Below are 11,185 nucleotides of genomic sequence, written 5' to 3'. Positions count from 1 at the left end.
CAGCCGTTACCAGCTACATGTATTTTTGTTTGCCTATATTCAAAATGGTTCGAAAATATTCAGTTCTCAAGCAAAAATTTGATACTCGCACATTCTAGGGTTCTTGCTCAAGAAGAACAAAAGTCTCGCTTTTTTTGTTAGCCTCCTCTCTTAGTTTGCCCAACTTCCATTTTTATTAAAGAGAATTCAGTCGTTGCCTAGCCTCTCAGGCGCCAATACACCCTGTGAAGGCCGGCCGAGACCCCGTGGATCGAGTACTGAGCAAACCAGAACGGCGTCGGAGGCATGTTTGGCAGTCCATGTTCTTGGTGCTGGCTGGCTCCGCTCAAGCGGATGGAGGAGGAGGAAAAAGTTCATTGTACTCTGGTGCTTCTTTCTGCGGACAGAAAGAATTTCGAGCCATGAAGAAAATAGGTTGGGAGGTGCTGAAAGGAAAACTTAAACCGCAAAGAAAATTTCTGGAAACCTGGAAGAGCTTCAAGCCATGAAGAAAAGTCGCCGAGAGCGCGGCCGCGCTCCTATTGGCGTAAACCAGACCCCGCTTCCAACACGTGCGCGAGCGCCCGTTAGCTGGCGCCGATGTCTAGCACGGACAGATATCGGCGCCTCGCCGAGGTTCGGCGGCGTCTCCTGCAGTGGGCATGCGTAGACCGGTTCTTTCGTATGTTAAGAGCGCCGACTTTGGGCGCGTGCACCAAAAAAACGGCCTCAGGAGCACACTTACAGAATATCGAGCGTCCTCTACAGTTTGACAACCGAAAACCATCTCTCCTCATGCTAACCCCTTCAGTCAGCAGAGCAGGCAGAGAAAACGCGGTTTGCAAACGTGGGTTGCTGGTTGGAAGCAGCCTTCCTGTTACACCCTTGTCACACGCGCAGCCTAACAGCGGTTAAGTTTGACGGCAGTTAAGGCTAACCGTAGTTACAAACATTCACACGATAAACCTAACCACAGTTATTCTGCTAACCATGGTTACCTCAAACTGAGGTTGGCCACCTCAGTCAAGCCCAGTAACTGGCAAAATGGCCGCCTCCATGTCCGACGACGGCAGCTCGGTTCCCAGCGAAACAGCCTCCCAGAAGCGCGTTATCTGGAGTGTAGTGACGACGGAGGCGTTGATACGCCTCTGGCAGGATAACCTGACTGCTCTGCACTCAAACACACGTAACGCGCGCGTATATCGCGCGATGGTCGAAGCGCTGAACTTGGGCCTGCCGGCGGGGGAAGGCCCGTACACCGCAAAGCAAGTTCGGCAAAAAATTGAAAATCTTAACTAGCACTACCGGTGAGTGGAACTCTTCATTCCTAGTAAAGAAACGATGAATTCTGGCTGAAGTTTGTGTGATGTTACAGCACTGGCGCGCAAGAGAGGCATGCCGCGCTGTTAGCACTGGTGCAGTTAGGCCGTCCGCAGTCGCGACACCGCGCCGTGTTGTAAACGACAGAAGATACGCAGCGTTTCTGGAATGTGTTTTCATGAAGAGGGCAAATACGGACTGGTTGGTACATGTTTTACGAATTGGAAAAACAGCGCAATCAAAGACGAGACACAAGAGAAGCACAAAACACCAGTGCTGACTAACAACCAAATGGTTTATTGCTACAGGTGAGGCAGCATATAAATGAAATGGAACGAGTAACAACACAAAAAAAAGCATGAGAGAAAGATACCGCACAACCACACAACTTGACTAAAAAAAAGGGGCACGTCACTGATTAAGATACGCAAGTTCCTTTGATAGTAGATTTATCGATGGGCTGCTGATACAGGTGTTACCGAGCTTTCTGATATGGCAAGCTTCCGAAATGAGCCTTGTGGTCTCATCTTTATAACGGGCGATGATAGTGGTCCTATTGAGGTGCGCTTCGCAATCATCACATTCAGCACAGTTCACAGCAAGATGGTTTCTGCGAGACTTGTTCTCTATATCTTTTGCATGTTCACGCATGTTGCATGTTGCTGAGTCCCTGCTTGCAGAATGTAGTCTGCGAAATATCAAGGGCACCGATGCGGGTCTGGCAGAAAGAAAAAGAACAGTGTGCATCCCGTATGTGCACAAAGTTTCGCACAATCTAAAAAAGATAATGAGCAAAGGAGGCATTAGGCTGGTTTTTTCAGCTAGGAATAAACTTAGCGGATTGTGCAAGCGTGTTAATGAGGATAGAAGCAGAGAAGGCTGCCAGAAGAAGCATAAGCGGAAGTTCGTTCAGTGTCGTGTTGGTGTCGTTTACAAGATCCCGACCTCTTGTGGCAGTGTCTACATCGGTGAGACGGGACGATGCATCAATGATAGACTGCGTGAACATGCAAAAGATATAGAGAACAAGTCTCGCAGAAACCATCTTGCTGTGCACTGCTTTAAAACGATTGTTCTTCCTTAGAAGACGGCTTCGAGAAGCGCCACCGGAGACCAAACTGTTAGCATATAAAACATTTATACGATCAGTTCTCGAATATGGAAACATGATTTGGTTTCCCTACACACAACAGCTCATTAACAAACTAGAAGGAGTACAGAGAAAGGCAATTAGATTTATCTTTAACAAATACAGGACCAGTGATTCACCATCCCAACTACTAAACCAAGCATGTATTCTTACTTTACAGAAACGCGCCAGACTAGCACGACTAAAATTATTGTTCCAATTAGTTCATAACTCGTTAAACATAGATACTTCGTTATATATATCTGTAGATGAATCGAGACCATCCCGGCATAAGCACCCATTAACCCTTAGAGAGTACGCATTCCGAACCGACAGTTTTAGATATTCATTTTTTCCGCTTGCCATAAAAGATTGGAATAGTTTGAACCCCTCTATCGCTACTAATACATCTTCGCAGAAATTTGTAACTCTGGTAGAAGAACAGTTGCGCGATAATTAAAATAGATAAATAAATAATAATTATACAAGTACAACAGACCGCTCGTATCACTGCATATAACAGCATCTGTATGAACATACTACTTACAATGTATAAAATTGCACCCTTTTCTGTGAAATATACTCTTTGGTTATGTGTTTTATTTTCTGCTATCTGTGTTTTTTTTCCCATACTCATGTAATTACTTGCAAACAACAGTGTTCTTAATATATACCATTCCATTTGTATTCGCTTTGTACCTTCTTACTATGTGCCCATCCTGTAAAAATCCCAATGGGATTGACAGTATCTGAAATAAATAAATAAATATGTCAGCATTCACTCTGCGTCTGAATCATTGCTTTATCGACAGCCTACACTTGGCTCACTGTTAAAAGCCGCGGGTGCGCCTCGCGTACAAGTTTCTACACCAGTGTTCCAGGCGAAAACTGTGTGTATATCAAGTATCATGGAGTCCATTTAAAAATTGTGCCATTTTCTTCCTTAAGTGGCAGGTGTGTGCCCCACTGCTTTCGAGTGCAACTGGTAGCCTGTTTTTTTATTTTTGTTAGTGCCTACCATAAAGAGAGCAACACTGCACATATTCATATTTTCATGGTGCAGAATTTTATGCATTCAACAAAATTTTCTTTGCAGGAAACAGAGGCGTTGTGGCACCACAACAGGCTCTAAAGGCATTGAATGGCCTTTCTACTGGCAGCTTCATTCTTTCCTCGGATCACTGCCAATAAATGACAGAAGCCTTTTTGAGGAAAGTCTGGAGGTAATCGGCTGTTTTCACCACGACACTAGAACTGTTCACGGCGTAGTTACTGCTGCAAGCTAGCTTTTTGTGCATGATAAGCCTGCATGCTTATCAGATCTCTTGCAATGTCGTTAGAGCACTACGCTGAAAGTTTAAACACTACTGTGCCTTCAAACCCTTCTCTTTTTCTTCTTTTGGGGTTTGTTGTGTGTAACACATCGCGGCCTGCAAAATGGCAAGCCAGGCTAAGTTGGTCTGGTAAAATTACATGCCTTTTTTTCTTGTCCTGCACAGCTGCCAGTAGACTTCCCACCAGAGGTAGCTGAAATTGTTGCCACTTATGCAAGCGACATGAACTCTAAAACTGCAAGTGATGCTGCACAGGAGGGCCAAGCGTCCAATGCAGATGAAGCTTCATCGGTGGCCAACACTTGCAACTGCCCAAGTGCTAGCAACAGCGCTAAAAGAAGCAGCAGGAAGCGCCCTTCCAATTCGGCACTGAGCGACCTAATGGCGCTACATCAGCAAGCCGAAGAGCGTGCGGCCAAAGCTGCCTGTGACAGCCTTGAACTAAGAAAGGAGCTTGTACAGCTACAAAAAGAATCCAACGCGATGCAGAAAAGTTTTCTAGACATTATGCAGGCATATTTTGCATCCAAACAGAAAGACAAATAAATTGTTTGTGAGACCACCCTCTGTGGTAAATGATTTACCACAAAAGCTGGTCTCACAAACAGAATTTGTCTTTATGTTTGGATGCAAATTATGCAGGCATATTTTCAATTTGAACAGAAAGGCAAATAAATTCTGTTTTTGAGATCACCTGCTGTGGTAAATGACACACTAGCAGCTACGGCCCTTAGAATGGCGATCTAGGAACCTTGTAGAATAAGGCACTGCGCAAAATAACACAAACACGGACGAGAAGGGCACAAGGACGGGCCCGTCCTTGTGCCCTTCTCGTCCATGCTTGTATTATTATGCGGAGTACCTTATTCTACAATGTACGACCGACTCGCCCAGCAACATGCACTCTTGATCTAGGAACCTCTATTTCACAGCAAGGCACTGAGATGTTATTTTGCATAAAGCGTCAGTGTATTATGTGTCACCCTCTGTGTACAGGAAATGTAACAGTGTTGTTATTGTAAAGCATGCATAAAAAATACCATGCGGTAAGTACATATACGTAATGCTTCTTATTAAAACATAAAGGCACGAGACACTTAACTTTTTTAACCTAATTGAACTGCCATTTAGCTAGCTGTACCAACAATGCGCTGTGAATGTCTATGCTTGGCTGTGAAAACGTACTGGCAACCGAGGCATCCCTGATGCTTCCTGCATGCTGCAGTGCCAGCCGCCGCTACCTGTCACACACAAAAAGCCATGCTAATCCTTGTTGTAAGTTTTTTTAAAGTGATCATGAGGTGAATACATACATGCAACATCTCTCTCAAAACAGAAAGGCACGAGACACTTCAAATTTGAACCTAAATGAACTGCCATTTAGCTAGCTGTACCAACAATGCGCTGTGAATGTCTCGTGCTGGGTTGTGAAAACGTACTGGCAACCGAGGCAGCCCTGATGCTTCCTGCATGCTGTAGTGCCAGCCGCCACTACCTGTCACACACAAAAAAGCCATGCTAATCCTTGTTGTTTTTTGAATACATACATGCAACATCTCTCTCAAAACAGAAAGGCACGAGACACTTCAATTTTGAACCTAATTGAACTGCCATTTAGCTAGCTGAACCAACAATGCGCTGTGAATGTCTCGTGCTGGGCTGTGAAAACGTACTGGCAACCGAGGCAGCCCTGATGCTTCCTGCATGCTGCAGTGCCAGCCACCACTACCTGTCACACACAAAAAAGCCATGTTAATCCTTGTTGTATTTTTTTTAAAAGTGATCATGAGGTGAGTACATACATGCAACATCTCTCTCAAAACAAAGGCACGAGACACTTCACTTTTGAACCTAATTGAACTGCCATTTAGCTAGCTGTACCAAAAATGCGCTGTGAATGTCTCGTGCTGGGCTCTGAAAACGTACTGGCAACCGAGGCAGCCCTGATGCTTCCTGCATGCTGCAGAGCCTGCCATCACTGCTTGTCAAAGAAAGACAAAAGTCATGCTAGTGCTGGAATAGACATGTTTACATCAAGGCACCACCAAACAGTTTGCAGACCTTCATCTCTCTCAAGAGGCGAGCAAATGACTGCAATATATGCCTGCTATTCAACGTCCACTAGGAGAATTAGTTTTCTTTCATTATTCCCTACACTTATTAAATTGCAACTCCTCAATAATCTTTGTAAGACAGTACAAAAAGCACAAAAGGACAAGCTGCAAAATATTTGATATGGACAGGAAATGCTGCCGTTGTTAACTTTTCTGTGCCAGCAATACAAAACACAGCCAGCACATTTCTTACATATGAGATCAAAAGACATGTATAACGATATGATTCAACCGATGTTCAGCTTGAGGCAATGTAACTTGTCAGGGCATTTCGAACTGCAACACCTGATGGCTCAGCCCGGTTGCTTGTGCAGGACGGCTGAGGCCGCCCCTGGTCTCGAGCTCGCGCCTCATCAAACCAACTTGCATCGCAGCAGTCAGACATCTCCTCACAGATATTGCGTACCACACAACATGCGCGGATTGCACAGTTGGCATTGGTTATCTCACACTCGAGTCCTTTCAACAAAATACGAAAACGTGCCTTTAGTCGCCCAGATGCATTCTCAACAATGCGTCTAGCTCTGCACAGGTGGTAATTAAACAATGCAGTAGGTGAGCCCGGTGGTCCTGCATTTGGGAATGGCTTCATGACATGGCTCTGCAGGGCAACTGCTTGATAAGCAAGCAGAACGGGTTCCACCGTCACTCCTGTCATAATTTTTTCTTCAACTTGGAACAGAGGACCGACCAGTATACTTGGCAGACTTGAGCTTTCAAATACGCCAGCGTCGTGATTTCGTCCAGGAGACCCGACGTTTGTGTATAAAAACCTGTAGCGATGGTCGGCGATGGCCAAAATAATCGTGCTGTACCACCCCTTATAGTTTATGTAGTCCGTGGCATGCTCTTCTGGCGGACACACCTCAATGTGACAGCCGTCGAGTGCTCCCACGCATTGCGGAAATCCAGTGACGGCAATAAACTGGCGAAGGTGCTCCGCCAACTCATTTTGCCTGGGGAATCTGATGAACTTTGGCCCCAGTTCACGCACAACGACGGCGCAAAATTCCCAGAAAATAGTGTTGACCGTCGACCGGCCTAAGCCAAAAGCATTGGCTATCGTTCGTTCTTCTGCAGATGACGCCAGGCGATACAAGCCTACAGCCAAACGCTTATCCAGGGGAACTGCCCGCTGCATGACCGTATCTTGCCGCTGCATACATTCGCACACACTCAGGATATACCTAAATGTGCTGCGGGTCACTCTGAAGTGCGCCCTAAATTCACTGTCCGGCAGGTGTGGCACCGTCGTTTCGTACCACGACTGTCCTCGCGGATATGCCCATAATCGCCGCTCGCTGGAGCAGAGCCGAGCAGTTATTGCCACGATCAGGCGACACATTCTCTCTGCACGTTGTCGCTCCTCTTCTGCAGCGTCGATGTCTGCAAGAATACGCAGTTGCTGAATACGACGTTGATGAAGAGCTGCTTGATGCACGGCAAACATTGCCCAGAATTCGTCGTCATCGTTGTCGTCTCGATTTTCTGCCATGCAATCACGCTACTTCATGCTGTCAAGCAACTGCCCGCTGAAAGGTGCGGTAGCGCAGTTCACCAACCTGGTTACCAGTGCGCTCCTCACTCCTCGAAACGGCACACACACGAGTAGTGGTCCCAAAGACGGCGAATATTTCTAGTTCACTGGTTCTAAACTAGACCGCCGTACTTATACCCCCGCCTGCGAACAAACCATCAACAAACTCCGGCTAGCCTACTCCGGCTAACTGCGGCTACAAACGTAGCCAACAACGACCACTGTTGAAAAGCTGCCTCCAATTTCCGCTAAAGCTAGAAAACAAACAAGTGAAGTGTACTCCAAAAAAAATGAATATAATTATTAAGAAAATATTAGTTATTTCCCAGCCATAAATAAATATATTTTATTAGTGATAAGTTGTTAAAATTGTTCAACAAGTACGTTTACGTCAATACCACGTCATCGTCTTCGCTGATGTGTGTGAGAACGTGTAGCAGCGCCACAGTTCGGTTTAAGGCAACTGCCTTTACGTCGGGTAACTGCGGTTAAGGCTGCCCGTGTGAGAAGGGTATAAGTCGGCAATTCAACAAGTTGTCCATTCACTTCTGAGAAAATTAATGCTGCACGTCAGGGCTACCTTGTCGATAGATCGTTGTGTTTTGTTGCCTTACGGTGTAGTGACGCGTGGCAGATGAGATCATGTGTCTTTGAAAAAGCGTTGTCCTCATTCTCAGTGTACGCGCTCACGTTTCCCCGCTGGGATGTATACGAGCACAGTTACATCACGACTAAACGAATAAAAGAATAGTGACGCCATGCGTACTCAAAGCAATATGAAAACAAATGGCAATAAAGAATAACATATCTGCCGTTCTGCAGTGGTAAGCGAATCTCATCTGCACATCTCCAACCAAAAATCTTTAATTTTAACCGAACGTTTCAAAGCCGACTCGGCTCCTTCATCAGGGGTGACTCGGGGCAGTAGCTAGCGTCTCTAAGTATGGAGGGGAGGAAAGCTGTGATGCGTAAGGCGCGGGGAAGGGGGAGTAAAGGGTGGGGGTTAATGCTGTTAGTCATGTTGTCGCCCTGTGGGGAGGCTGTCAATGGCGACTTTTTTCGTGGACGTCCCTGGGCATACACTGGGAGCAGGTTTCCTTTGCGCGGTTGATGTTCGGGGTGGTTTGGATGTGCCAGGATTCCAGAAGGAGCCTTTTCTGGTAATTTGTTTCGGGTACTAGGATGCTGGTTTCTTCGAAGTTGATTCTGTGGACTGAGTCCTCGGAATGTTCGGCTACAGGATTGCAATCTCTTGCGAAATTGCGGACGTTTTTTTGTGTTGCCAAATTCTTTCTTTGAGGTTTTTGGTTTCGCCGATGAAGCTTGCGTCGCAGTCGACGAAAGGAATTTTGTTGACAATGCCTTGGGCTCCTCTCCGCGGCCGGTCTTTATGAACAGGTAGGCAAAGCGCGACAGTGTTTGTGGCTTGTGCGCAACCTGGAGACCCCCTTTTTTCGGGAATCTGGCGATGATTTCCCTGACACCTCCGACATGCAGGTACAGTGACGTATTTTGGTGGTGGCGTTAGTCTTTCTGCGTTGATTTTTTGGCGCATGTTGTCGTGTTTTTGATGTCGAATGGTTTTTTGAATAAAGTTTTTTGGGTAGACGTTCTTTGAACATCGTGCGTTGTTCATTTTTTCTGTCAAGTTCTCTGCTTGTTGCGCCGATGAGACTGAGATGTGCAGTTTATTATAGGTCTTCAAACCCAACCAGACAGGCAAATCTGTCAAAATGTTTAGTTTTTTAACCGAGTCTCCTGATTTTTGTGCAGCAGCAGCCAGCAGCAGCAGCAGCAGCAGCAGCAGCAGCAGCAGCAGCAGCAGCAGCAGCAGCAGCAGCAGCAGCAGCAGCAGCAGCAGCAGCAGCAGCAGCAGCAGCAGCAGCAGCAGCAGCAGCAGCAGCAGCAGCAGCAGCAGCAGCAGCAGCAGCAGCAGCAGCAGCAGCAGCAGCAGCAGCAGCAGCAGCAGCAGCAGCAGCAGCAGCAGCAGCAGCAGCAGCAGCAGCAGCAGCAGCAGCAGCAGCAGCAGCAGCAGCAGCAGCAGCAGCAGCAGCAGCAGCAGCAGCAGCAGCAGCAGCAGCAGCAGCAGCAGCAGCAGCAGCAGCAGCAGCAGCAGCAGCAGCAGCAGCAGCAGCAGCAGCAGCAGCAGCAGCAGCAGCAGCAGCAGCAGCAGCAGCAGCAGCAGCAGCAGCAGCAGCAGCAGCAGCAGCAGCAGCAGCAGCAGCAGCAGCAGCAGCAGCAGCAGCAGCAGCAGCAGCAGCAGCAGCAGCAGCAGCAGCAGCAGCAGCAGCAGCAGCAGCAGCAGCAGCAGCAGCAGCAGCAGCAGCAGCAGCAGCAGCAGCAGCAGCAGCAGCAGCAGCAGCAGCAGCAGCAGCAGCAGCAGCAGCAGCAGCAGCAGCAGCAGCAGCAGCAGCAGCAGCAGCAGCAGCAGCAGCAGCAGCAGCAGCAGCAGCAGCAGCAGCAGCAGCAGCAGCAGCAGCAGCAGCAGCAGCAGCAGCAGCAGCAGCAGCAGCAGCAGCAGCAGCAGCAGCAAGCAGCAGCAGCAGCAGCAGCAGCAGCAAGCAGCAGCAGCAGCAGCAGCAGCAGCAGCAGCAGCAGCAGCAGCAGCAGCAGCAGCAGCAGCAGCAGCAGCAGCAGCAGCAGCAGCAGCAGCAGCAGCAGCAGCAGCAGCAGCAGCAGCAGCAGCAGCAGCAGCAGCAGCAGCAGCAGCAGCAGCAGCAGCAGCAGCAGCAGCAGCAGCAGCAGCAGCAGCAGCAGCAGCAGCAGCAGCAGCAGCAGCAGCAGCAGCAGCAGCAGCAGCAGCAGCAGCAGCAGCAGCAGCAGCAGCAGCAGCAGCAGCAGCAGCAAGCAGCAGCAGCAGCAGCAGCAGCAGCAGCAGCAGCAGCAGCAGCAGCAGCAGCAGCAGCAGCAGCAGCAGCAGCAGCAGCAGCAGCAGCAGCAGCAGCAGCAGCAGCAGCAGCAGCAGCAGCAGCAGCAGCAGCAGCAGCAGCAGCAGCAGCAGCAGCAGCAGCAGCAGCAGCAGCAGCAGCAGCAGCAGCAGCAGCAGCAGCAGCAGCAGCAGCAGCAGCAGCAGCAGCAGCAGCAGCAGCAGCAGCAGCAGCAGCAGCAGCAGCAGCAGCAGCAGCAGCAGCAGCAGCAGCAGCAGCAGCAGCAGCAGCAGCAGCAGCAGCAGCAGCAGCAGCAGCAGCAGCAGCAGCAGCAGCAGCAGCAGCAGCAGCAGCAGCAGCAGCAGCAGCAGCAGCAGCAGCAGCAGCAGCAGCAGCAGCAGCAGCAGCAGCAGCAGCAGCAGCAGCAGCAGCAGCAGCAGCAGCAGCAGCAGCAGCAGCAGCAGCAGCAGCAGCAGCAGCAGCAGCAGCAGCAGCAGCAGCAGCAGCAGCAGCAGCAGCAGCAGCAGCAGCAGCAGCAGCAGCAGCAGCAGCAGCAGCAGCAGCAGCAGCAGCAGCAGCAGCAGCAGCAGCAGCAGCAGCAGCAGCAGCAGCAGCAGCAGCAGCAGCAGCAGCAGCAGCAGCAGCAGCAGCAGCAGCAGCAGCAGCAGCAGCAGCAGCAGCAGCAGCAGCAGCAGCAGCAGCAGCAGCAGCAGCAGCAGCAGCAGCAGCAGCAGCAGCAGCAGCAGGCAGCAGCAGCAGCAGCAGCAGCAGCAGCAGCAGCAGCAGCAGCAGCAGCAGCAGCAGCAGCAGCAGCAGCAGCAGCAGCAGCAGCAGCAGCAGCAGCAGCAGCAGCAGCAGCAGCAGCAGCAGCAGCAGCAGCAGCAGCAGCAGCAGCAGCAGCAGCA

At 49.7% G+C, this 11,185-nt stretch overlaps 1 long non-coding RNA gene across 1 annotated transcript in view; it reads right to left on the bottom strand.

Annotated features, from left to right (window-relative positions):
* Nucleotides 1-262: 262 nt before the first annotated feature.
* Nucleotides 263-11,185, bottom strand: part of LOC144116047 (uncharacterized) — a 35,870-nt gene continuing 24,947 nt past the window's right edge. The window contains exon 3 of the long non-coding RNA XR_013311694.1: nt 263-376. This is a non-coding gene — a long non-coding RNA (uncharacterized LOC144116047). The remainder of the gene's footprint in view (nt 377-11,185) is intronic.

This window comes from Amblyomma americanum, chromosome 1 (genome assembly GCF_052857255.1).
Source record: "Amblyomma americanum isolate KBUSLIRL-KWMA chromosome 1, ASM5285725v1, whole genome shotgun sequence".
Classification (NCBI taxonomy): Eukaryota; Metazoa; Arthropoda; class Arachnida; order Ixodida; family Ixodidae; genus Amblyomma; species Amblyomma americanum.
Note: the sequence above shows the minus strand (reverse complement) of the source record. Positions and strands in the feature narration are given on the sequence as shown.